Consider the following 23,894-nt stretch of genomic DNA (forward strand, 5'->3'; position numbering starts at 1 on the left):
TGTAGAGTCCCGGTGCTTCCCCCAGGACTGAGTCCTGTCCCCTCTATCACACAGTCCCTGCTCCCTCATTACCGGTCCCCAGTGTAGAGTCCCGGTGCTTCCCCCAGGACTGAGTCCTGTCCCCTCTATCACACAGTCCCTGCTCCCTCATTATCGGTCCCCAGTGTAGAGTCCCGGTGCTTCCCCCAGGACTGAGTACTGTCCCCTCTATCACACAGTCCCTGCTCCCTCATTACCGGTCCCCAGTGTAGAGTCCCGGTGCTTCCCCCAGGACTGAGTCCTGTCCCCTCTATCACACAGTCCCTGCTCCCTCATTACCGGTCCCCAGTGCAGAGTCCCGGTGCTTCCCCCAGGACTGAGTCCTGTCCCCTCTATCACACAGTCCCTGCTCCCTCATTACCGGTCCCCAGTGTAGAGTCCAGGTGCTTCCTCCAGGACTGAGTCCTGTCCCCTCTATCACACAGTCCCTGCTCCCTCATTACCGGTCCCCAGTGTAGAGTCCCGGTGCTTCCCCCAGGACTGAGTCCTGTGCCCTCTATCACACAGTCCCTGCTCCCTCATTACCGGTCCCCAGTGCAGAGTCCCGATGCTTCCCCCAGGACTGAGTCCTGTCCCCTCTATCACACAGTCCCTGCTCCCTCATTACCGGTCCCCAGTGTAGAGTCCCGGTGCTTCCTCCAGGACTGAGTCCTGTCCCCCCTATCACACAGTCCATGCTCCCTCATTACCGGTCCCCAGTGCAGAGTCCCGATGCTTCCCCCAGGACTGAGTCCTGTCCCCTCTATCACACAGTCCCTGCTCCCTCATTACCGGTCACCAGCGCAGAGTCCCGGTGCTTCCACCAGGACTGAGTCCTGTCCCCTCTATCACACAGTCCTTGCTCCCTCATTACCGGTCCCCAGTGTAGAGTCCCGGTGCTTCCCCCAGGACTGAGTCCTGTCCCCTCTATCACACAGTCCCTGCTCCCTCATTACTGGTCCCCAGTGCAGAGTCCCGGTGCTTCCCCCAGGACTGAGTCCTGTCCCCTCTATCACACAGTCCCTGCTCCCTCATTACCGGTCCCCAGTGCAGAGTCCCGGTGCTTCCCCCAGGACTGAGTCCTGTCCCCTCTATCACACAGTCCCTGCTCCCTCATTACTGGTCCCCAGTGCAGAGTCCCGGTGCTTCCCCCAGGACTGAGTCCTGTCCCCTCTATCACACAGTCCCTGCTCCCTCATTACCGATCCCCAGTGCAGAGTCCCGGTGCTTCCTCCAGGACTGAGTCCTGTCCCCTCTATCACACAGTCCCTGCTCCCTCATTACCGGTCCCCAGTGTAGAGTCCCGGTGCTTCCCCCAGGACTGAGTCCTGTCCTCTCTATCACACAGTCCCTGCTCCCTCATTACCAGTCCCCAGTGTAGAGTCCCGGTGCTTCCTCCAGGACTGAGTCCTGTCCCCTCTATCACACAGTCCCTGCTCCCTCATTACCGGTCCCCAGTGCAGAGTCCCGGTGCTTCCTCCAGGACTGAGTCCTGTCCCCTCTATCACACAGTCCCTGCTCCCTCATTACCGGTCCCCAGTGTAGAGTCCCGGTGCTTCCTCCAGGACTGAGTCCTGTCCCCTCTATCACACAGTCCCTGCTCCCTCATTACCGGTCCCCAGTGTAGAGTCCCGGTGCTTCCTCCAGGACTGAGTCCTGTCCCCTCTATCACACAGTCCCTGCTCCCTCATTACCGGTCCCCAGTGTAGAGTCCCGGTGCTTCCCCCAGGACTGAGTCCTGTCCCCTCTATCACACAGTCCCTGCTCCCTCATTACCGGTCCCCAGTGTAGAGTCCCGGTGCTTCCTCCAGGACTGAGTCCTGTCCCCTCTATCACACAGTCCCTGCTCCCTCATTACCGGTCCCCAGTGTAGAGTCCCGGTGCTTCCTCCAGGACTGAGTCCTGTCCCCTCTATCACACAGTCCCTGCTCCCTCATTACCGGTCCCCAGTGTAGAGTCCCGGTGCTTCCCCCAGTACTGAGTCCTGTCCCCTCATTACCGGTCCCCAGTGTAGAGTCCCGGTGCTTCCCCCAGGACTGAGTCCTGTCCCCTCTATCACACAGTCCCTGCTCCCTCATTACCGGTCCCCAGTGCAGAGTCCCGGTGCTTCCTCCAGGACTGAGTCCTGTCCCCTCTATCACACAGTCCCTGCTCCCTCATTACCGGTCCCCAGTGCAGAGTCCCGGTGCTTCCCCCAGGACTGAATCCTGTCCCCTCTATCACACAGTCCCTGCTCTCTCATTACCGGTCCCCAGTGCAGAGTCCCGGTGCTTCCCCCAGGACTGAGTCCTGTCCCCTCTATCACACAGTCCCTGCTCCCTCATTACCGGTCCCCAGTGCAGAGCCCCGGTGCTTCCCCCAGGACTGAGTCCTGTCCCCTCTATCACACAGTCCCTGCTCCCTCATTACCGGTCCCCAGTGCAGAGTCCCGGTGCTTCCCCCAGGACTGAGTCCTGTCCCCTCTATCACACAGTCCCTGCTCCCTCATTACCGGTCCCCAGTGCAGAGTCCCGGTGCTTCCCCCAGGACTGAGTCCTGTCCCCTCTATCACACAGTCCCTGCTCTCTCATTACAGGTCCCCAGTGCAGAGTCCCGGTGCTTCCCCCAGGACTGAGTCCTGTCCCCTCTATCACACAGTCCCTGCTCCCTCATTACCGGTCCCCAGTGCAGAGTCCCGGTGCTTCCCCCAGGACTGAGTCCTGTCCCCTCTATCACACAGTCCCTGCTCCCTCATTACCGGTCCCCAGTGCAGAGCCCCGGTGCTTCCCCCAGGACTGAGTCCTGTCCCCTCTATCACACAGTCCCTGCTCCCTCATTACCGGTCCCCAGTGCAGAGTCCCGGTGCTTCCCCCAGGACTGAGTCCTGTCCCCTCTATCACACAGTCCCTGCTCCCTCATTACCGGTCCCCAGTGCAGAGTCCCGGTGCTTCCCCCAGGACTGAGTCCTGTCCCCTCTATCACACAGTCCCTGCTCCCTCATTACCGGTCCCCAGTGCAGAGTCCCCGTGCTTCCCCCAGGACTGAGTCCTGTCCCCTCTATCACACAGTCCCTGCTCCCTCATTACCGGTCCCCAGTGTAGAGTCCCGGTGCTTCCTCCAGTACTGAGTCCTGTCCCCTCATTACCGGTCCCCAGTGTAGAGTCCCGGTGCTTCCTCCAGGACTGAGTCCTGTCTCCTCTATCACACAGTCCCTGCTCCCTCATTACCAGTCCCCAGTGTAGAGTCCCGGTGCTTCCTCCAGGACTGAGTCCTGTCCCCTCTATCACACAGTCCCTGCTCCCTCATTACCGGTCCCCAGTGCAGAGTCCCGGTGCTTCCTCCAGGACTGAGTCCTGTCCCCTCTATCACACAGTCCCTGCTCCCTCATTACCGGTCCCCAGTGTAGAGTCCCGGTGCTTCCTCCAGGACTGAGTCCAGTCCCCTCTATCACACAGTCCCTGCTCCCTCATTACCGGTCCCCAGTGTAGAGTCCCGGTGCTTCCTCCAGGACTGAGTCCTGTCCCCTCTATCACACAGTCCCTGCTCCCTCATTACCGGTCCCCAGTGTAGAGTCCCGGTGCTTCCCCCAGGACTGAGTCCTGTCCCCTCTATCACACAGTCCCTGCTCCCTCAATACCGGTCCCCAGTGTAGAGTCCCGGTGCTTCCTCCAGGACTGAGTCCTGTCCCCTCTATCACACAGTCCCTGCTCCCTCATTACCGGTCCCCAGTGTAGAGTCCCGGTGCTTCCTCCAGGACTGAGTCCTGTCCCCTCTATCACACAGTCCCTGCTCCCTCATTACCGGTCCCCAGTGTAGAGTCCCGGTGCTTCCCCCAGTACTGAGTCCTGTCCCCTCATTACCGGTCCCCAGTGTAGAGTCCCGGTGCTTCCCTCAGGACTGAGTCCTGTCCCCTCTATCACACAGTCCCTGCTCCCTCATTACCGGTCCCCAGTGTAGAGTCCCGGTGCTTCCTCCAGGACTGAGTCCTGTCCCCTCTATCACACAGTCCCTGCTCCCTCATTACCAGTCCCCAGTGTAGAGTCCCGGTGCTTCCCCCAGGACTGAGTCCTGTCCCCTCTATCACACAGTCCCTGCTCCCTCATTACCGGTCCCCAGTGTAGAGTCCCGGTGCTTCCCCCAGGACTGAGTCCTGTCCCCTCTATCACACAGTCCCTGCTCCCTCATTATCGGTCCCCAGTGTAGAGTCCCGGTGCTTCCCCCAGGACTGAGTACTGTCCCCTCTATCACACAGTCCCTGCTCCCTCATTACCGGTCCCCAGTGTAGAGTCCCGGTGCTTCCCCCAGGACTGAGTCCTGTCCCCTCTATCACACAGTCCCTGCTCCCTCATTACCGGTCCCCAGTGCAGAGTCCCGGTGCTTCCCCCAGGACTGAGTCCTCTCCCCTCTATCACACAGTCCCTGCTCCCTCATTACCGGTCCCCAGTGTAGAGTCCAGGTGCTTCCTCCAGGACTGAGTCCTGTCCCCTCTATCACACAGTCCCTGCTCCCTCATTACCGGTCCCCAGTGTAGAGTCCCGGTGCTTCCCCCAGGACTGAGTCCTGTGCCCTCTATCACACAGTCCCTGCTCCCTCATTACCGGTCCCCAGTGCAGAGTCCCGATGCTTCCCCCAGGACTGAGTCCTGTCCCCTCTATCACACAGTCCCTGCTCCCTCATTACCGGTCCCCAGTGTAGAGTCCCGGTGCTTCCTCCAGGACTGAGTCCTGTCCCCCCTATCACACAGTCCATGCTCCCTCATTACCGGTCCCCAGTGCAGAGTCCCGATGCTTCCCCCAGGACTGAGTCCTGTCCCCTCTATCACACAGTCCCTGCTCCCTCATTACCGGTCACCAGCGCAGAGTCCCGGTGCTTCCACCAGGACTGAGTCCTGTCCCCTCTATCACACAGTCCTTGCTCCCTCATTACCGGTCCCCAGTGTAGAGTCCCGGTGCTTCCCCCAGGACTGAGTCCTGTCCCCTCTATCACACAGTCCCTGCTCCCTCATTACTGGTCCCCAGTGCAGAGTCCCGGTGCTTCCCCCAGGACTGAGTCCTGTCCCCTCTATCACACAGTCCCTGCTCCCTCATTACCGGTCCCCAGTGCAGAGTCCCGGTGCTTCCCCCAGGACTGAGTCCTGTCCCCTCTATCACACAGTCCCTGCTCCCTCATTACTGGTCCCCAGTGCAGAGTCCCGGTGCTTCCCCCAGGACTGAGTCCTGTCCCCTCTATCACACAGTCCCTGCTCCCTCATTACCGATCCCCAGTGCAGAGTCCCGGTGCTTCCTCCAGGACTGAGTCCTGTCCCCTCTATCACACAGTCCCTGCTCCCTCATTACCGGTCCCCAGTGTAGAGTCCCGGTGCTTCCCCCAGGACTGAGTCCTGTCCTCTCTATCACACAGTCCCTGCTCCCTCATTACCAGTCCCCAGTGTAGAGTCCCGGTGCTTCCTCCAGGACTGAGTCCTGTCCCCTCTATCACACAGTCCCTGCTCCCTCATTACCGGTCCCCAGTGCAGAGTCCCGGTGCTTCCCCCAGGACTGAGTCCTGTCCCCTCTATCACACAGTCCCTGCTCCCTCATTACCGGTCCCCAGTGCAGAGCCCCGGTGCTTCCCCCAGGACTGAGTCCTGTCCCCTCTATCACACAGTCCCTGCTCCCTCATTACCGGTCCCCAGTGCAGAGTCCCGGTGCTTCCCCCAGTACTGAGTCCTGTCCCCTCATTACCGGTCCCCAGTGTAGAGTCCCGGTGCTTCCTCCAGGACTGAGTCCTGTCCCCTCTATCACACAGTCCCTGCTCCCTCATTACCGGTCCCCAGTGTAGAGTCCCGGTGCTTCCTCCAGGACTGAGTCCTGTCCCCTCTATCACACAGTCCCTGCTCCCTCATTACCGGTCCCCAGTGTAGAGTCCCGGTGCTTCCCCCAGTACTGAGTCCTGTCCCCTCATTACCGGTCCCCAGTGTAGAGTCCCGGTGCTTCCCCCAGGACTGAGTCCTGTCCCCTCTATCACACAGTCCCTGCTCCCTCATTACCGGTCCCCAGTGCAGAGTCCCGGTGCTTCCACCAGGACTGAGTCCTGTCCCCTCTATCACACAGTCCCTGCTCCCTCATTACCGGTCCCCAGTGCAGAGTCCCGGTGCTTCCCCCAGGACTGAATCCTGTCCCCTCTATCACACAGTCCCTGCTCTCTCATTACCGGTCCCCAGTGCAGAGTCCCGGTGCTTCCCCCAGGACTGAGTCCTGTCCCCTCTATCACACAGTCCCTGCTCCCTCATTACCGGTCCCCAGTGCAGAGTCCCGGTGCTTCCCCCAGGACTGAGTCCTGTCCCCTCTATCACACAGTCCCTGCTCCCTCATTACCGGTCCCCAGTGCAGAGCCCCGGTGCTTCCCCCAGGACTGAGTCCTGTCCCCTCTATCACACAGTCCCTGCTCCCTCATTACCGGTCCCCAGTGCAGAGTCCCGGTGCTTCCCCCAGGACTGAGTCCTGTCCCCTCTATCACACAGTCCCTGCTCCCTCATTACCGGTCCCCAGTGCAGAGTCCCGGTGCTTCCCCCAGGACTGAGTCCTGTCCCCTCTATCACACAGTCCCTGCTCTCTCATTACAGGTCCCCAGTGCAGAGTCCCGGTGCTTCCCCCAGGACTGAGTCCTGTCCCCTCTATCACACAGTCCCTGCTCCCTCATTACCGGTCCCCAGTGCAGAGTCCCGGTGCTTCCCCCAGGACTGAGTCCTGTCCCCTCTATCACACAGTCCCTGCTCCCTCATTACCGGTCCCCAGTGCAGAGCCCCGGTGCTTCCCCCAGGACTGAGTCCTGTCCCCTCTATCACACAGTCCCTGCTCCCTCATTACCGGTCCCCAGTGCAGAGTCCCGGTGCTTCCCCCAGGACTGAGTCCTGTCCCCTCTATCACACAGTCCCTGCTCCCTCATTACCGGTCCCCAGTGCAGAGTCCCGGTGCTTCCCCCAGTACTGAGTCCTGTCCCCTCATTACCGGTCCCCAGTGTAGAGTCCCGGTGCTTCCCCCAGGACTGAGTCCTGTCCCCTCTATCACACAGTCCCTGCTCCCTCATTACCGGTCCCCAGTGCAGAGCCCCGGTGCTTCCCCCAGGACTGAGTCCTGTCCCCTCTATCACACAGTCCCTGCTCCCTCATTACCGGTCCCCAGTGCAGAGTCCCGGTGCTTCCCCCAGTACTGAGTCCTGTCCCCTCATTACCGGTCCCCAGTGTAGAGTCCCGGTGCTTCCTCCAGGACTGAGTCCTGTCCCCTCTATCACACAGTCCCTGCTCCCTCATTACCGGTCCCCAGTGTAGAGTCCCGGTGCTTCCCCCAGTACTGAGTCCTGTCCCCTCATTACCGGTCCCCAGTGTAGAGTCCCGGTGCTTCCCCCAGGACTGAGTCCTGTCCCCTCTATCACACAGTCCCTGCTCCCTCATTACCTGTCCCCAGTGCAGAGTCCCGGTGCTTCCTCCAGGACTGAGTCCTGTCCCCTCTATCACACAGTCCCTGCTCCCTCATTACCGGTCCCCAGTGCAGAGTCCCGGTGCTTCCCCCAGGACTGAATCCTGTCCCCTCTATCACACAGTCCCTGCTCTCTCATTACCGGTCCCCAGTGCAGAGTCCCGGTGCTTCCCCCAGGACTGAGTCCTGTCCCCTCTATCACACAGTCCCTGCTCCCTCATTACCGGTCCCCAGTGCAGAGTCCCGGTGCTTCCCCCAGGACTGAGTCCTGTCCCCTCTATCACAGTCCCTGCTCCCTCATTACCGGTCCCCAGTGCAGAGACCCGGTGCTTCCCCCAGGACTGAGTCCTGTCCCCTCTATCACACAGTCCCTGCTCCCTCATTACCGGTCCCCAGTGCAGAGTCCCGGTGCTTCCCCCAGGACTGAGTCCTGTCCCCTCTATCACACAGTCCCTGCTCCCTCATTACCGGTCCCCAGTGCAGAGTCCCGGTGCTTCCCCCAGGACTGAGTCCTGTCCCCTCTATCACACAGTCCCTGCTCTCTCATTACAGGTCCCCAGTGCAGAGTCCCGGTGCTTCCCCCAGGACTGAGTCCTGTCCCCTCTATCACACAGTCCCTGCTCCCTCATTACCGGTCCCCAGTGCAGAGTCCCGGTGCTTCCCCCAGGACTGAGTCCTGTCCCCTCTATCACACAGTCCCTGCTCCCTCATTACCGGTCCCCAGTGCAGAGCCCCGGTGCTTCCCCCAGGACTGAGTCCTGTCCCCTCTATCACACAGTCCCTGCTCCCTCATTACCGGTCCCCAGTGCAGAGTCCCGGTGCTTCCCCCAGGACTGAGTCCTGTCCCCTCTATCACACAGTCCCTGCTCCCTCATTACCGGTCCCCAGTGCAGAGTCCCGGTGCTTCCCCCAGGACTGAGTCCTGTCCCCTCTATCACACAGTCCCTGCTCCCTCATTACCGGTCCCCAGTGCAGAGTCCCCGTGCTTCCCCCAGGACTGAGTCCTGTCCCCTCTATCACACAGTCCCTGCTCCCTCATTACCGGTCCCCAGTGTAGAGTCCCGGAGCTTCCTCCAGGACTGAGTCCTGTCCCCTCTATCACACAGTCCCTGCTCCCTCATTACCGGTCCCCAGTGCAGAGTCCCGGTGCTTCCCCCAGGACTGAGTCCTGTCCCCTCTATCACACAGTCCCTGCTCCCTCATTACCAGTCCCCAGTGTAGAGTCCCGGTGCTTCCCCCAGGACTGAGTCCTGTCCCCTCTATCACACAGTCCCTGCTCCCTCATTACCGGTCCCCAGTGCAGAGTCCCGGTGCTTTCTCCAGGACTGAGTCCTATCCCCTCTATCACACAGTCCCTGCTCCCTCATTACCGGTCCCCAGTGTAGAGTCCCGGTGCTTCCCCCAGGACTGAGTCCTGTCCCCTTTATCACACAGTCCCAGCTCCCTCATTACTGGTCCCCAGTGCAGAGTCCCGGTGCTTCCCCCAGGACTGAGTCCTGTCCCCTCTATCACACAGTCCCTGCTCCCTCATTACCGGTCCCCAGTGTAGAGTCCCGGTGCTTCCTCCAGGACTGAGTCCTGTCCCCTCTATCACACAGTCCCTGCTCCCTCATTACCGGTCCCCAGTGTAGAGTCCCGGTGCTTCCTCCAGGACTGAGTCCTGTCCCCTCTATCACACAGTCCCTGCTCCCTCATTACCGGTCCCCAGTGTAGAGTCCCGGTGCTTCCTCCAGGACTGAGTCCTGTCCCCTCTATCACACAGTCCCTGCTCCCTCATTACCGGTCCCCAGTGTAGAGTCCCGGTGCTTCCCCCAGGACTGAGTCCTGTCCCCTCTATCACACAGTCCCAGCTCCCTCATTACTGGTCCCCAGTGCAGAGTCCCGGTGCTTCCCCCAGGACTGAGTCCTGTCCCCTCTATCACACAGTCCCTGCTCCCTCATTACCGGTCCCCAGTGTAGAGTCCCGGTGCTTCCTCCAGGACTGAGTCCTGTCCCCTCTATCACACAGTCCCTGCTCCCTCATTACCGGTCCCCAGTGTAGAGTCCCGGTGCTTCCTCCAGGACTGAGTCCTGTCCCCTCTATCACACAGTCCCTGCTCCCTCATTACCAGTCCCTAGTGCAGAGTCACGGTGCTTCCCCCAGGACTGAGTCCTGTCCCCTCTATCACACAGTCCCTGCTCCCTCATTACCGGTCCCCAGTGCAGAGTCCCGGTGCTTCCTCCAGGACTGAGTCCTGTCCCCTCTATCACACAGTCCCTGCTCCCTCATTACCAGTCCCTAGTGCAGAGTCACGGTGCTTCCCCCAGGACTGAGTCCTGTCCCCTCTATCACACAGTCCCTGCTCCCTCATTACCGGTCCCCAGTGTAGAGTCCCGGTGCTTCCCCCAGGACTGAGTCCTGTCCCCTCTATCACACAGTCCCTGCTCCCTCATTACCGGTCCCCAGTGTAGACTTCTCCTCAGCTTCAGCTCTTACCTGTGGCCGCTTCCTACACAGAAAACCCTTCACTTCCTACAAGCCCAATCCTGCTCCTCCCATGTGACTGATCACATGACTGTGACATCATCACAGGTCCTGTAGGTTGGTCACTATATTACAGTGTCCAGAAGTCTGATTTCACGGAGATACAGTGTCACCATTATAATCTATGGCGCTGTCCATGGTCATGGGTTTTTTGCAGATTTTTTTCCCACCTAAAAAAAATCACTGAAATATATATTTTTTATCTGAGAATTCCCCATACAAGTCTATGGCTCTGTGATAATCACTGACAGCACATTGTCATCTATTACTAACATTGTAGAAGATAATAGAAGCTTTACAATTTACCACCAATGAGAAAACCAGGTGCACCGACCACACTGCACTTACTCACTGAGCCAGGGTGCAATGCGGAGTCTCCATCGCTGCTCCGCTGTTATTATCCCCTGTATTGTTCTATTATTATATGGTGCGGACGTCCCCGGTTCTACCGATTGTTTTATCAACATTTAGGTGTTTTACATTTTCCTTTAGATTTGTTCTATGTTTTTGGTGCTGGATTGTGATAAATCTCTGTATGTGACTATAATGTGATTGTGTGTTATACCGGGGGCAGGACGGGGCCATGACTGGATGTAGTGATCATGTGAAGCCGGTAACAGCTCCGGAGATTTCTTACATGGGATCTTTATGATGTTACATCGTCATCTTCTCCCCATTCAGGTCCCTACAATATCAGATCCTCATTAGTGATGGGCGAACCCGTGACTATTCGGGTTCGCCTAATTCAGCCAAATGCCAATCAGTTTATTAAAAGGTTCAAGGTTCGGGTACCAGAACAGTACCCGAACATGGACCCCATTCATGTGAATGGGGGAGCCGAAGATACCTGGTTTCCCGCGCTGTCATTTGCGTGACAGCGCGGGAAACAAAGGCTCTGATCGGCGGTAATAGCATTACCTTGGTCTGAGCGCTGTGGGATCATGCTGACAGGTGTCAGAAATGTAATGCAGAAATAAACAAAGTATATATGCATCGTGTGAACACGGCCTTACAGACACATAAAGCCCAATGTCGTATAGAGAAGATTATGTAATAATGAGAAAGTTCTATCTGCTCCGACTGTGAATGATCACAAATAACCCAGAGGTCCCAACCGTCCCGGATACAGCAGACAGTCCAGGATACGGCGGAAGGTCCCGGATACAGAAGAAAAGCCCCGGATACAGAGGACGGCCCCGGATACAGAGGACGGCCCCGGATACAGAGGACGGCCCCGGATACAGAGGACAGTCCCCGGATACAGAGGACGGCCCCGGATACAGAGGACAGTCCCCGCATACAGAGGACAGCCCCGCATACAGAGGACAGCCCCGGATACAGAGGACAGTCCCCGGATACAGAGGACAGTCCCCGCATACAGAGGACAGTCCCCGGATACAGAGGACAGTCCCCGGATACAGCGGACAGCCCCGGATACAGAGGACAGTCCCCGCATACAGAGGACAGTCCCCGGATACAGAGGACAGTCCCCGGATACAGAGGACAGTCCCCGGATACAGAGGACAGTCCCCGCATACAGAGGACAGTCCCCGGATACAGAGGACAGTCCCCGGATACAGAGGACGGCCCCGGATACAGAGGACGGCCCCGCATACAGAGGACAGTCCCCGGATACAGAGGACAGTCCCCGGATACAGAGGACAGTCCCCGGATACAGAGGACGGTCCCGGATACAGAGGACAGGTCCCGGATACAGAGGACAGTCCCCGGATACAGAGGACAGTCCCCGGATACAGAGGACAGTCCTGGATACAGAGGACAGTCCCCGCATACAGAGGACAGTCCCCGGATACAGAGGACAGTCCCCGGATACAGAGGACAGTCCCCGGATACAGAGGACAGTCCCCGCATACAGAGGACAGTCCCCGGATACAGAGGACAGTCCCCGGATACAGAGGACAGTCCCCGGATACAGAGGACGGCCCCGGATACAGAGGACGGCCCCGCATACAGAGGACAGTCCCCGGATACAGAGGACAGTCCCCGGATACAGAGGACAGTCCCCGGATACAGAGGACGGTCCCGGATACAGAGGACAGGTCCCGGATACAGAGGACAGTCCCCGGATACAGAGGACAGTCCCCGGATACAGAGGACAGTCCTGGATTTGGGTCTCTGCCCTGCAGTCTCGGGCGTCTGTTGAATGCCCCTCACTGCCCTCATGCCCCCTCCGACATCTCCTCCTGCCGGGGGAGAGAAGTGGTAAATGTCTGTGGCTGGGGGCGGTAGGAGGGGGAGAGACATTTCCCGGAGCTGAGCAGAGTTTATCCCTCTTTCTATTCTGGGAACCTTTACAGTTCTGCTTCCAGGACCTGTGATGATGTCACAGTCATGTGATCAATCACATGGGGGGAGGAGCAGGATTGGGCTTGTAGGAAGTGAAGGGTTTTCTGTGTAGGAAGCGGCCACAGGTAAGAGCTGAAGCTGAGGAGAAGTCTACACTGGGGACCGGTAATGAGGGAGCAGGGACTGTGTGATAGAGGGGACAGGACTCAGTCCTGGGGGAAGCACCGGGACTCTACACTGGTGACCGGTAATGAGGGAGCAGGGACTGTGTGATAGAGGGGACAGGACTCAGTCCTGGGGGAAGCACCGGGACTCTACACTGGTGACCGGTAATGAGGGAGCAGGGACTGTGTGATAGAGGGGACAGGACTCAGTCCTGGGGGAAGCATCGGGACTCTGCACTGGGGACCGGTAATGAGGGAGCAGGGACTGTGTGATAGAGGGGACAGGACTCAGTCCTGGGGGAAGCACCGGGACTCTGCACTGGGGACCGGTAATGAGGGAGCAGGGACTGTGTGATAGAGGGGACAGGACTCAGTCCTGGGGGAAGCATCGGGACTCTGCACTGGATACCGGTAATGAGGGAGCAGGAACTGTGTGATAGAGGGGACAGGACTCAGTCCTGGGGTAAGCACCGGCACGCTGCACTGGGGACCGGTAATGAGGGAGCAGGGACTGTGTGATAGAGGGGACAGGACTCAGTCCTGGGGGAAGCACCGGGACTCTGCACTGGATACCGGTAATGAGGGAGCAGGAACTGTGTGATAGAGGGGACAGGACTCAGTCCTGGGGGAAGCATCGGGACTCTGCACTGGATACCGGTAATGAGGGAGCAGGAACTGTGTGATAGAGGGGACAGGACTCAGTCCTGGGGTAAGCACCGGCACGCTGCACTGGGGACCGGTAATGAGGGAGCAGGGACTGTGTGATAGAGGGGACAGGACTCAGTCCTGGGGGAAGCACCGGGACTCTGCACTGGATACCGGTAATGAGGGAGCAGGAACTGTGTGATAGAGGGGACAGGACTCAGTCCTGGGGGAAGCACCGGGACTCTACACTGGTGACCGGTAATGAGGGAGCAGGGACTGTGTGATAGAGGGGACAGGACTCAGTCCTGGAGGAAGCACCGGGACTCTACACTGGTGACCGGTAATGAGGGAGCAGGGACTGTGTGATAGAGGGGACAGGACTCAGTCCTGGGGGAAGCACCGGGACTCTACACTGGTGACCGGTAATGAGGGAGCAGGGACTGTGTGATAGAGGGGACAGGACTCAGTCCTGGGGGAAGCACCGGGACTTTACACTGGGGACCGGTAATGAGGGAGCAGGGACTGTGTGATAGAGGGGACAGGACTCAGTCCTGGGGGAAGCACCGGGACTCTACACTGGTGACCGGTAATGAGGGAGCAGGGACTGTGTGATAGAGGGGACAGGACTCAGTCCTGGGGGAAGCACCGGGACTCTGCACTGGGGACCAGTAATGAGGGAGCAGGGACTGTGTGATAGAGGGGACAGGACTCAGTCCTGGGGGAAGCACCGGGACTCTACACTGGAGACCGGTAATGAGGGAGCAGGGACTGTGTGATAGAGGGGACAGGACTCAGTCCTGGAGGAAGCACCGGGACTGTACACTGGGGACCGGTAATGAGGGAGCAGGGACTGTGTGATAGAGGGGACCGGACTCAGTCCTGGGGGAAGCACCGGGACTCTACACTGGGGACCGGTAATGAGGGAGCAGGGACTGTGTGATAGAGGGGACAGGACTCAGTCCTGGGGGAAGCACCAGGACTCTGCACTGGGGACCGGTAATGAGGGAGCAGGGACTGTGTGATAGAGGGGACAGGACTCAGTCCTGGGGGAAGCACCGGGACTCTACACTGGTGACCGGTAATGAGGGAGCAGGGAATGTGTGATAGAGGGGACAGGACTCAGTCCTGGGAGAAGCACCGGGACTCTACACTGGTGACCGGTAATGAGGGAGCAGGGACTGTGTGATAGAGGGGACAGGACTCAGTCCTGGGGGAAACACCAGGACTCTACACTGGGGACCGGTAATGAGGGAGCAGGGACTGTGTGATAGAGGGGACAGGACTCAGTCCTAGGGGTAAGCACCGGGACTCTGCACTGGGGACCGGTAATGAGGGAGCAGGGACTGTGTGATAGAGGGGACAGGACTCAGTCCTGGGGGAAGCACCGGGACTCTGCACTGGGGACCGGTAATGAGGGAGCAGGGACTGTGTGATAGAGGGGACAGGACTCAGTCCTGGGGGAAGCACCGGGACTCTACACTGGAGACCGGTAATGAGGGAGCAGGGACTGTGTGATAGAGGAGACAGGACTCAGTCCTGGGGGAAGCACCGGGACTCTGCACTGGGGACCGGTAAAGAGGGAGCAAGGACTGTGTGATAGAGGGGACAGGACTCAGTCCTGGGGGAAGCACCGGGACTCTGCACTGGATACCGGTAATGAGGGAGCAGGAACTGTGTGATAGAGGGGACAGGACTCAGTCCTGGGGGAAGCACCGGGACTCTACACTGGTGACCTGTAATGAGGGAGCAGGGACTGTGTGATAGAGGGGACAGGACTCAGTCCTGGAGGAAGCACCGGGACTCTACACTGGTGACCGGTAATGAGGGAGCAGGGACTGTGTGATAGAGGGGACAGGACTCAGTCCTGGGGGAAGCACCGGGACTCTACACTGGTGACCGGTAATGAGGGAGCAGGGACTGTGTGATAGAGGGGACAGGACTCAGTCCTGGGGGAAGCACCGGGACTTTACACTGGGGACCGGTAATGAGGGAGCAGGGACTGTGTGATAGAGGGGACAGGACTCAGTCCTGGGGGAAGCACCGGGACTCTACACTGGTGACCGGTAATGAGGGAGCAGGGAATGTGTGATAGAGGGGACAGGACTCAGTCCTGGGAGAAGCACCAGGACTCTACACTGGGGACCGGTAATGAGGGAGCAGGGACTGTGTGATAGAGGGGACAGGACTCAGTCCTGGAGGAAGCACCGGGACTCTGCACTGGGGACCGGTAATGAGGGAGCAGGGACTGTGTGATAGAGGGGACAGGACTCAGTCCTGGGGGAAGCACCGGGACTCTACACTGGATACCGGTAATAAGGGAGCAGGGACTGTGTGATAGAGGGGACAGGACTCAATCCTGGGGGAAGCATCGGGACTCTGCACTGGTGACCGGTAATGAGGGAGCAGGGACTGTGTGATAGAGGGGACAGGACTCAGTCCTGGAGGAAGCACCGGGACTCTGCACTGGGGACCGGTAATGAGGGAGCAGGGACTGTGTGATAGAGGGGACAGGACTCAGTCCTGGGGGAAGCACCGGGACTCTGCACTGGGGACCGGTAATGAGGGAGCAGGGACTGTGTGATAGAGGGGACAGGACTCAGTCCTGGGGGAAGCACCGGGACTCTGCACTGGGGACCGGTAATGAGGGAGCAGGGACTGTGTGATAGAGGGGACAGGACTCAGTCCTGGGGGAAGCACCGGGACTCTGCACTGGGGACCGGTAATGAGGGAGCAGGGACTGTGTGATAGAGGGGACAGGACTCAGTCCTGGGGGAAGCACCGGGACTCTGCACTGGGGACCGGTAATGAGAGAGCAGGGACTGTGTGATAGAGGGGACAGGACTCAGTCCTGGAGGAAGCACCGGGACTCTGCACTGGGGACCGGTAATGAGGGAGCTGGGACTGTGTGATAGAGGGGACAGGACTCAGTCCTGGAGGAAACATCGGAACTCTGCACTGGGGACCGATAATGAGGGAGCAGAGACTGTGTGATAGAGGGGACAGGACTCAGTCCTGGGGGAAGCACCGAGACTCTGCACTGGGGACCGGTAATGAGGGAGCAGGGACTGTGTGATAGAGGGGACAGGACTCAGTCCTGGGGGAAGCACCGGGACTCTGCACTGGTGACCGGTAATGAGGGAGCAGGGACTGTGTGATAGAGGGGACAGGACTCAGTCCTGGGGGAAGCACCGGGACTCTGCACTGGGGACCGGTAATGAGGGAGCAGGGACTGTGTGATAGAGGGGACAGGACTCAGTCCTGGGGGAAGCACCGGGACTCTGCACTGGGGACCGGTAATGAGGGAGCAGGGACTGTGTGATAGAGGGGACAGGACTCAGTCCTGGGGGAAGCACCGGGACTCTGCACTGGGGACCGGTAATGAGGGAGCAGGGACTGTGTGATAGAGGGGACAGGACTCAGTCCTGGGGGAAGCACCGGGACTCTACACTGGAGACCGGTAATGAGGGAGCAGGGACTGTGTGATAGAGGAGACAGGACTCAGTCCTGGGGGAAGCACCGGGACTCTGCACTGGGGACCGGTAAAGAGGGAGCAAGGACTGTGTGATAGAGGGGACAGGACTCAGTCCTGGGGGAAGCACCGGGACTCTGCACTGGATACCGGTAATGAGGGAGCAGGAACTGTGTGATAGAGGGGACAGGACTCAGTCCTGGGGGAAGCACCGGGACTCTACACTGGTGACCGGTAATGAGGGAGCAGGGACTGTGTGATAGAGGGGACAGGACTCAGTCCTGGAGGAAGCACCGGGACTCTACACTGGTGACCGGTAATGAGGGAGCAGGGACTGTGTGATAGAGGGGACAGGACTCAGTCCTGGGGGAAGCACCGGGACTCTACACTGGTGACCGGTAATGAGGGAGCAGGGACTGTGTGATAGAGGGGACAGGACTCAGTCCTGGGGGAAGCACCGGGACTTTACACTGGGGACCGGTAATGAGGGAGCAGGGACTGTGTGATAGAGGGGACAGGACTCAGTCCTGGGGGAAGCACCGGGACTCTACACTGGTGACCGGTAATGAGGGAGCAGGGAATGTGTGATAGAGGGGACAGGACTCAGTCCTGGGAGAAGCACCGGGACTCTACACTGGTGACCGGTAATGAGGGAGCAGGGACTGTGTGATAGAGGGGACAGGACTCAGTCCTGGGGGAAACACCAGGACTCTACACTGGGGACCGGTAATGAGGGAGCAGGGACTGTGTGATAGAGGGGACAGGACTCAGTCCTAGGGGTAAGCACCGGGACTCTGCACTGGATACCGGTAATAAGGGAGCAGGGACTGTGTGATAGAGGGGACAGGACTCAATCCTGGGGGAAGCATCGGGACTCTGCACTGGTGACCGGTAATGAGGGAGCAGGGACTGTGTGATAGAGGGGACAGGACTCAGTCCTGGAGGAAGCACCGGGACTCTGCACTGGGGACCGGTAATGAGGGAGCAAGTACTGTGTGATAGAGGGGACAGGACTCAATCCTGGGGGAAGCATCGGGACTCTGCACTGGTGACCGGTAATGAGGGAGCAGGGACTGTGTGATAGAGGGGACAGGACTCAGTCCTGGAGGAAGCACCGGGACTCTGCACTGGGGACCGGTAATGAGGGAGCAGGGACTGTGTGATAGAGGGGACAGGACTCAGTCCTGGGGGAAGCACCGGGACTCTGCACTGGGGACCGGTAATGAGGGAGCAGGGACTGTGTGATAGAGGGGACAGGACTCAGTCCTGGGGGAAGCACCGGGACTCTGCACTGGGGACCGGTAATGAGGGAGCAGGGACTGTGTGATAGAGGGGACAGGACTTAGTCCTGGGGGAAGCACCGGGACTCTGCACTGGGGACCGGTAATGAGGGAGCAGGGACTGTGTGATAGAGGGGACAGGACTCAGTCCTGGAGGAAGCATCGGAACTCTGCACTGGGGACCGATAATGAGGGAGCAGAGACTGTGTGATAGAGGGGACAGGACTCAGTCCTGGGGGAAGCACCGAGACTCTGCACTGGGGACCGGTAATGAGGGAGCAGGGACTGTGTGATAGAGGGGACAGGACTCAGTCCTGGGGGAAGCACCGGGACTCTGCACTGGTGACCGGTAATGAGGGAGCAGGGACTGTGTGATAGAGGGGACAGGACTCAGTCCTGGGGGAAGCACCGGGACTCTGCACTGGGGACCGGTAATGAGGGAGCAGGGACTGTGTGATAGAGGGGACAGGACTCAGTCCTGGGGGAAGCACCGGGACTCTGCACTGGGGACCGGTAATGAGGGAGCAGGGACTGTGTGATAGAGGGGACAGGACTCAGTCCTGGGGGAAGCACCGGGACTCTGCACTGGGGACCGGTAATGAGGGAGCAGGGACTGTGTGATAGAGGGGACAGGACTCAGTCCTGGGGGAAGCACCGGGACTCTACACTGGTGACCGATAATGAGGGAGCAGGGACTGTGTGATAGAGGGGACAGGACTCAATCCTGGGGGAAGCATCGGGACTCTGCACTGGTGACCGGTAATGAGGGAGCAGGGACTGTGTGATAGAGGGGACAGGACTCAGTCCTGGAGGAAGCACCGGGACTCTGCACTGGGGACCGGTAATGAGGGAGCGGGGACTGTGTGATAGAGGGGACAGGACTCAGTCCTGGGGGAAGCACCGGGACTCTGCAGTGGGGACTGGTAATGAGGGAGCAGGGACTGTGTGATAGAGGGGACAGGACTCAGTCCTGGGGGAAGCACCAGGACTCTGCACTGGGGACCGGTAATGAGGGAGCGGGGACTGTGTGATAGAGGGGACAGGACTCAGTCCTTGGGGAATCATCGGGACTCTGCACTGGGGACTGGTAATGAGGGAGCAGGGACTGTGTGATAGAGGGGACAGGACTCAGTCCTGGGGGAAGCATCGGGACCCTGCACTGGTGACCGGTAATCAGGGTACAGGACTCAGTCCTGGGGGATGCACCGGGACTCTGCACTGGGGACCGGTAATGAGGGAGCGGGCACTGTGTGATAGATGGGACAGGACTCAGTCCTTGGGGAATCATCGGGACTCTGCAGTGGGGACTGGTAATGAGTGAGCAGGGACTGTGTGATAGAGGGGACAGGACTCAGTGCTGGGGGAAGCACCGGGACTCTGCACTGGGGACCGGTAATGAGGGAGCAGGGACTGTGTGATAGAGGGGACAGGACTCAGTCCTGGGGGAAGCACTAGGACTCTGCACTGGGGACCGGTAATGAGGGAGCAGGGACTGTGTGATAGAGGGGACAGGACTCAGTCCTGGGGGAAGCACCGGGACTCTGCACTTGGGACTGGTAATGAGGGAGCAGGGACTGTGTGATAGAGGGGACAGGACTCAGTCCTTGGGGAAGCACTAGGACTCTGCACTGGGGACCGGTAATGAGGGAGCAGGGACTGTGTGATAGAGTGGACAGGGCTCAGTCCTGGGGGAAGCACCGGGACTCTGCACTGGTGACCGGTAATGAGGGAGCAGGGACTGTGTGATAGAGGGGACAGAACTCAGTCCTGGGGGAGACACCGGGACTCTGCACTGGGGAACGGGGACTGTGTGATAGAGGAGACAGGACTCAGTCCTGGGGGAAGCATCGGGACTCTGCACTGGTGATCGGTAATGAGTGAGCAGGTACCGTGTGATAGAGCGGACAGGACTCGGTCCTGGGGGAAGCATCGGGACTCTGCACTCGGGACCGGTAATGAGGGAGCAGGGACTGTGTGATAGAGGGGACATGACTCAGTCCTGGGGGAAGCCCCGGGACTCTGCACTGGGGACCGGTAATGAGGGAGCAGGGACTGTGTGATAGAGGGGACAGGACTCAGTCCTGGGGGAAGCACCGGGACTCTGCACTGGGGACCTGTAATGAGGGAGCAGGGACTGTGTGATAGAGGGGACAGGACTCAGTCCTGGGAGAAGCACCGGGACTCTGCACTGGGGACTGGTAATGAGGGAGCAGGGACTGTGTGATAGAGGGGACAGGACTCAGTCCTGGAGGAAGCACCGGGACTCTACACTGGGGACCGGTAATGAGGGAGCAGGGACTGTGTGATAGAGGGGACAGGACTCAGTCCTGGGGGAAGCGCCGGGACTCTGCACTGGGGACCGGTAATGAGGGAGCAGGGACTGTGTGATAGAGGGGACAGGACTCAGTCCTGGGGGAAGCGCCGGGACTCTGCACTGGGGACCGGTAATGAGGGAGCAGGGACTGTGTGATAGAGGGGACAGGACTCAGTCCTGGGGGAAGCGCCGGGACTCTGCACTGGGGACCGGTAATGAGGGAGCAGGGACTGTGTGATAGAGGGGACAGGACTCAGTCCTGGGGGAAGCGCCGGGACTCTGCACTGGGGACCGATAATGAGGGAGCAGGGACTGTGTGATAGAGTGGACAGGACTCAGTCCTGGGGGAAGCGCCGGGACTCTGCTCTGGTGACCGGTAATCAGGAGACAGGACTCAGTCCTGGATGAAGCACCGGGACTCTGCACTGGGGACCGGTAATGAGGGTACGGGGACTGTGTGATAGAGGGGACAGGACTCAGTCCTGGGGGAAGCACTGGGACTCTGCACTGGGGACCGGTAATAAGGGAGCAGGGACTGTGTGATAGAGGGGACAGGACTCAGTCCTGGGGGAAGCACCGGGACTCTGCACTGGGGACCGGTAATGAGGGTACGGGGACTGTGTGATAGAGGGGACAGGACTCAGTCCTGGGGAAAGCGCCGGGACTCTGCACTGGGGACCGGTAATGAGGGAGCAGGGACTGTGTGATAGAGGGGACAGGACTCAGTCCTGGGGGAAGCGCCGGGACTCTGCACTGGGGACCGGTAATGAGGGAGCAGGGACTGTGTGATAGAGGGGACAGGACTCAGTCCTGGGGGAAGCACCGGGACTCTACACTGGGGACCGGTAATGAGGGAGCAGGTACTGTGTGATAGAGGGGACAGGACTCAGTCCTGGGGGAAGCATCGGGACTCTGCACTGGGGACCGGTAATGAGGGAGCAGTGACTGTGTGATAGAGGGGCAGGACTCAGTCCTGGGGGAAGCACCGGGACTCTACACTGGTGACCGGTAATGAGGGAGCAGGGACTGTGTGATAGAGGGGACAGGACTCAGTGCTGGGCGAAGCACTGGGACTCTACACTGGTGACCGGTAATGAGGGAGCAGGGACTGTGTGATAGAGGGGACAGGACTCAGTCCTGGGGGAAGCACCCGGACTCTGCACTGGGGTCTGGTAATGAGGGAGCAGGGACTGTGTGATAGAGGGGACAGGACTCAGTCCTGGGGGAAGCATCGGGACTCTGCACTGGGGACCGGTAATGAGGGAGCAGGGACTGTGTGATAGAGGGGACAGGACTCAGTCCTGGGGGAAGCACCGGGACTCTGCACTGGGGACCGGTAATGAGGGAGCGGGGACTGTGTGATAGAGGGGACAGGACTCAGTCCTGGGGGAAGCACTGGGACTCTGCACTGGGGACCGGTAATAAGGGAGCAGGGACTGTGTGATAGAGGGGACAGGACTCAGTCCTGTGGGAAGCACCGGGACTCTGCACTGGGGACCGGTAATGAGGGAGCAGGGACTGTGTGATAGAGGGGACAGGACTCAGTCCTGGGGGAAGCACCGGGACTCTGCACTTGGGACTGGTAATGAGGGAGCAGGGACTGTGTGATAGAGGGGACAGGACTCAGTCCTGGGGGAAGCACCAGGACTCTGCACTGGGGACCGGTAATGAGGGAGCAGGGACTGTGTGATAGAGGGCACAGGACTCAGTCCTGGGGGAAGCACCGGGACCCTGCACTGGTGACCGGTAATCAGGGGACAGGACTCAGTCCTGGGGGAAGCACTGGGACTCTGCAATTGGAACCAGTAATGAGGGAGCAGGGACTGTGTGATAGAGGGGACAGGACTCAGTCCTGGGGGAAGCACCGGGACTCTGCACTGGGGACCGGTAATGAGGGAGCGGGGACTGTGTGATAGAGGGGACAGGACTCAGTCCTGGGGGAAGCATTGGGACTCTGCACTGGGGACTGGTAATGAGGGAGCAGGGATTGTGTGATAGAGGGGACAGGACTCAGTCCTGGGGGAAGCACCGGGACTCTGCACTGGGGACCGGTAATGAGGGAGCAGGGACTGTGTGATAGAGGGGACAGGACTCTGTCCTGGGGGAAGCACCGGGACTCTGCACTTGGGACTGGTAATGAGGGAGCAGGGACTGTGTGATAGAGGGGACAGGACTCAGTCCTGGGGGAAGCACCAGGACTCTGCACTGGGGACCGGTAATGAGGGAGCAGGGACTGTGTGATAGAGGGGACAGGACTCAGTCATGGGGGAAGCACCGGGACTCTGCTCTGATAACCGGTAATCAGGGGACAGGATTCAGTCCTGGAGGAAGCATCGGGACTCTGCACTGGTGACCGATAATGAGGGAGCAGGCACTGTGTGATAGAGGGGACAGGACTCCGTCCTGGGGGAAGCACCTTGACTCTGCACTGGTGACCGGTAATGAGGGAGCAGGGACTGTGTGATAGAGGGGACAGGACTCAGTCCTGGGGGAAGCACCGGGACTCTGCACTGGGGACCGGTAATGAGGGAGCAGGGACTGTGTGATAGAGGGGACAGGACTCAGTTCTGGGGGAAGCACCGGGACTCTACACTGGAGACCGGTAATGAGGGAGCAGGGACTGTGTGATAGAGTGGACAGGACTCAGTCCTGTGGGAAGCATCGGGACTCTGCACTGGGGACCGGTAATGAGGAAGCAGGGACTGTGTCATAGAGGGGACAGGACTCTGTATATTAAGGTCACAGGGATTATTAGGTAGAGAAATAAGAGCACCAGCACCGAGGAGGTTTTCTATTTTACATGCACCTTTGTGTAGTGAGGGTATTTTTTTTCACTCTAATCTCTATATACTCTCAGTTTATTTGCTTTTTGGCACTTGTAATTGCACTTTTTGCCCATATTGACACCTGTGCTCTCGCTGACTACTGTTGCTGTTGTGACTACATTACTATTTGTTTTTTTTCTCTAGGTTCATTTATTTTATTTACCTGCATTTTGTATTTTAATTCCATATGTGCATCATCATCTCCACACATTTATTTTATTATATACTTACAGCTGGTGAAATAAGTATTGAAAACGTCACCAATTTTCTAAGTAAATATATTTCTAAAGATACCATTGACATGAAATTCTCACCAGATGTCTGTAGCAACCCATACAATCCACACAGGCAAAGAAATCAAACCCTACATAAATTAATGTGTAATAATGAGATATGACACAGGGAGCAAGTAGTGAATACGCTGACTGAAAGTTAATTAATACTTCCTATAAAAGATTTTGTTGGTGATGACAGCTTCAACTTACCTCCTGTATAGATAAACTAGTCGCATGCATTGCTCGGCTGTTTTTTTTATCCCATTCCTCCACACAAAGCACTCTTCACATCCTCATGACTCCTTCTATGAACTCTGTGCTTTAGTTCCTTCCATTAATTTTCCATTGGTTCGTATATACAGTAGAGAGCAAAAGTTTGGACACACCTTCTCATTTAAAGATTTTTCTGTATTTTCATGACTATGAAAATTGTACATTCACACTAAATGCATCAAAACTAGAATTAAAACATGTGGAATTATATACTTAACAAAAAAAAGTGTGAAACAACTGAAAATATGTCTTATATTGTAGGTTCTTCAAAGTAGCCACCTTTTGCTTTGATGACTGCTTTGCACACTCTTGGCATTCTCTTGATGAGCTTCAAGAGGTAGTCACCGGAAATGGTCTTCCAACT

General features: G+C 58.5%; 2 protein-coding genes across 3 annotated transcripts in view; one reads left to right on the top strand and one right to left on the bottom strand.

Moving 5' to 3' along the window:
* The window catches only part of LOC141270734 (uncharacterized), a 48,483-nt gene extending 38,484 nt beyond the window's left edge, over positions 1 to 9,999 (bottom strand). The window contains exon 1 of the mRNA XM_073680829.1: positions 9,931 to 9,999. The gene's annotated coding sequence lies outside the window, so the exon portion shown is untranslated. The remainder of the gene's footprint in view (positions 1 to 9,930) is intronic.
* Positions 1 to 23,894, top strand: part of LOC141270719 (uncharacterized) — a 477,393-nt gene that overhangs the window by 424,561 nt on the left and 28,938 nt on the right. The window contains exon 1 of one of the 2 annotated variants that reach the window (XM_073680810.1): positions 12,359 to 12,410. The exons of the other annotated variant lie outside the window; for it this stretch is intronic. The gene's annotated coding sequence lies outside the window, so the exon portion shown is untranslated. Of the gene's footprint in view, positions 1 to 12,358; positions 12,411 to 23,894 lie in introns of those variants that run through there. 2 annotated transcript variants of the gene reach the window in all.

Source organism: Phyllobates terribilis, unplaced genomic scaffold, assembly GCF_046119375.1.
Source record: "Phyllobates terribilis strain yellow unplaced genomic scaffold, ASM4611937v1 Scaffold_5__5_contigs__length_657084704, whole genome shotgun sequence".
NCBI lineage: Eukaryota > Metazoa > Chordata > Amphibia > Anura > Dendrobatidae > Phyllobates > Phyllobates terribilis.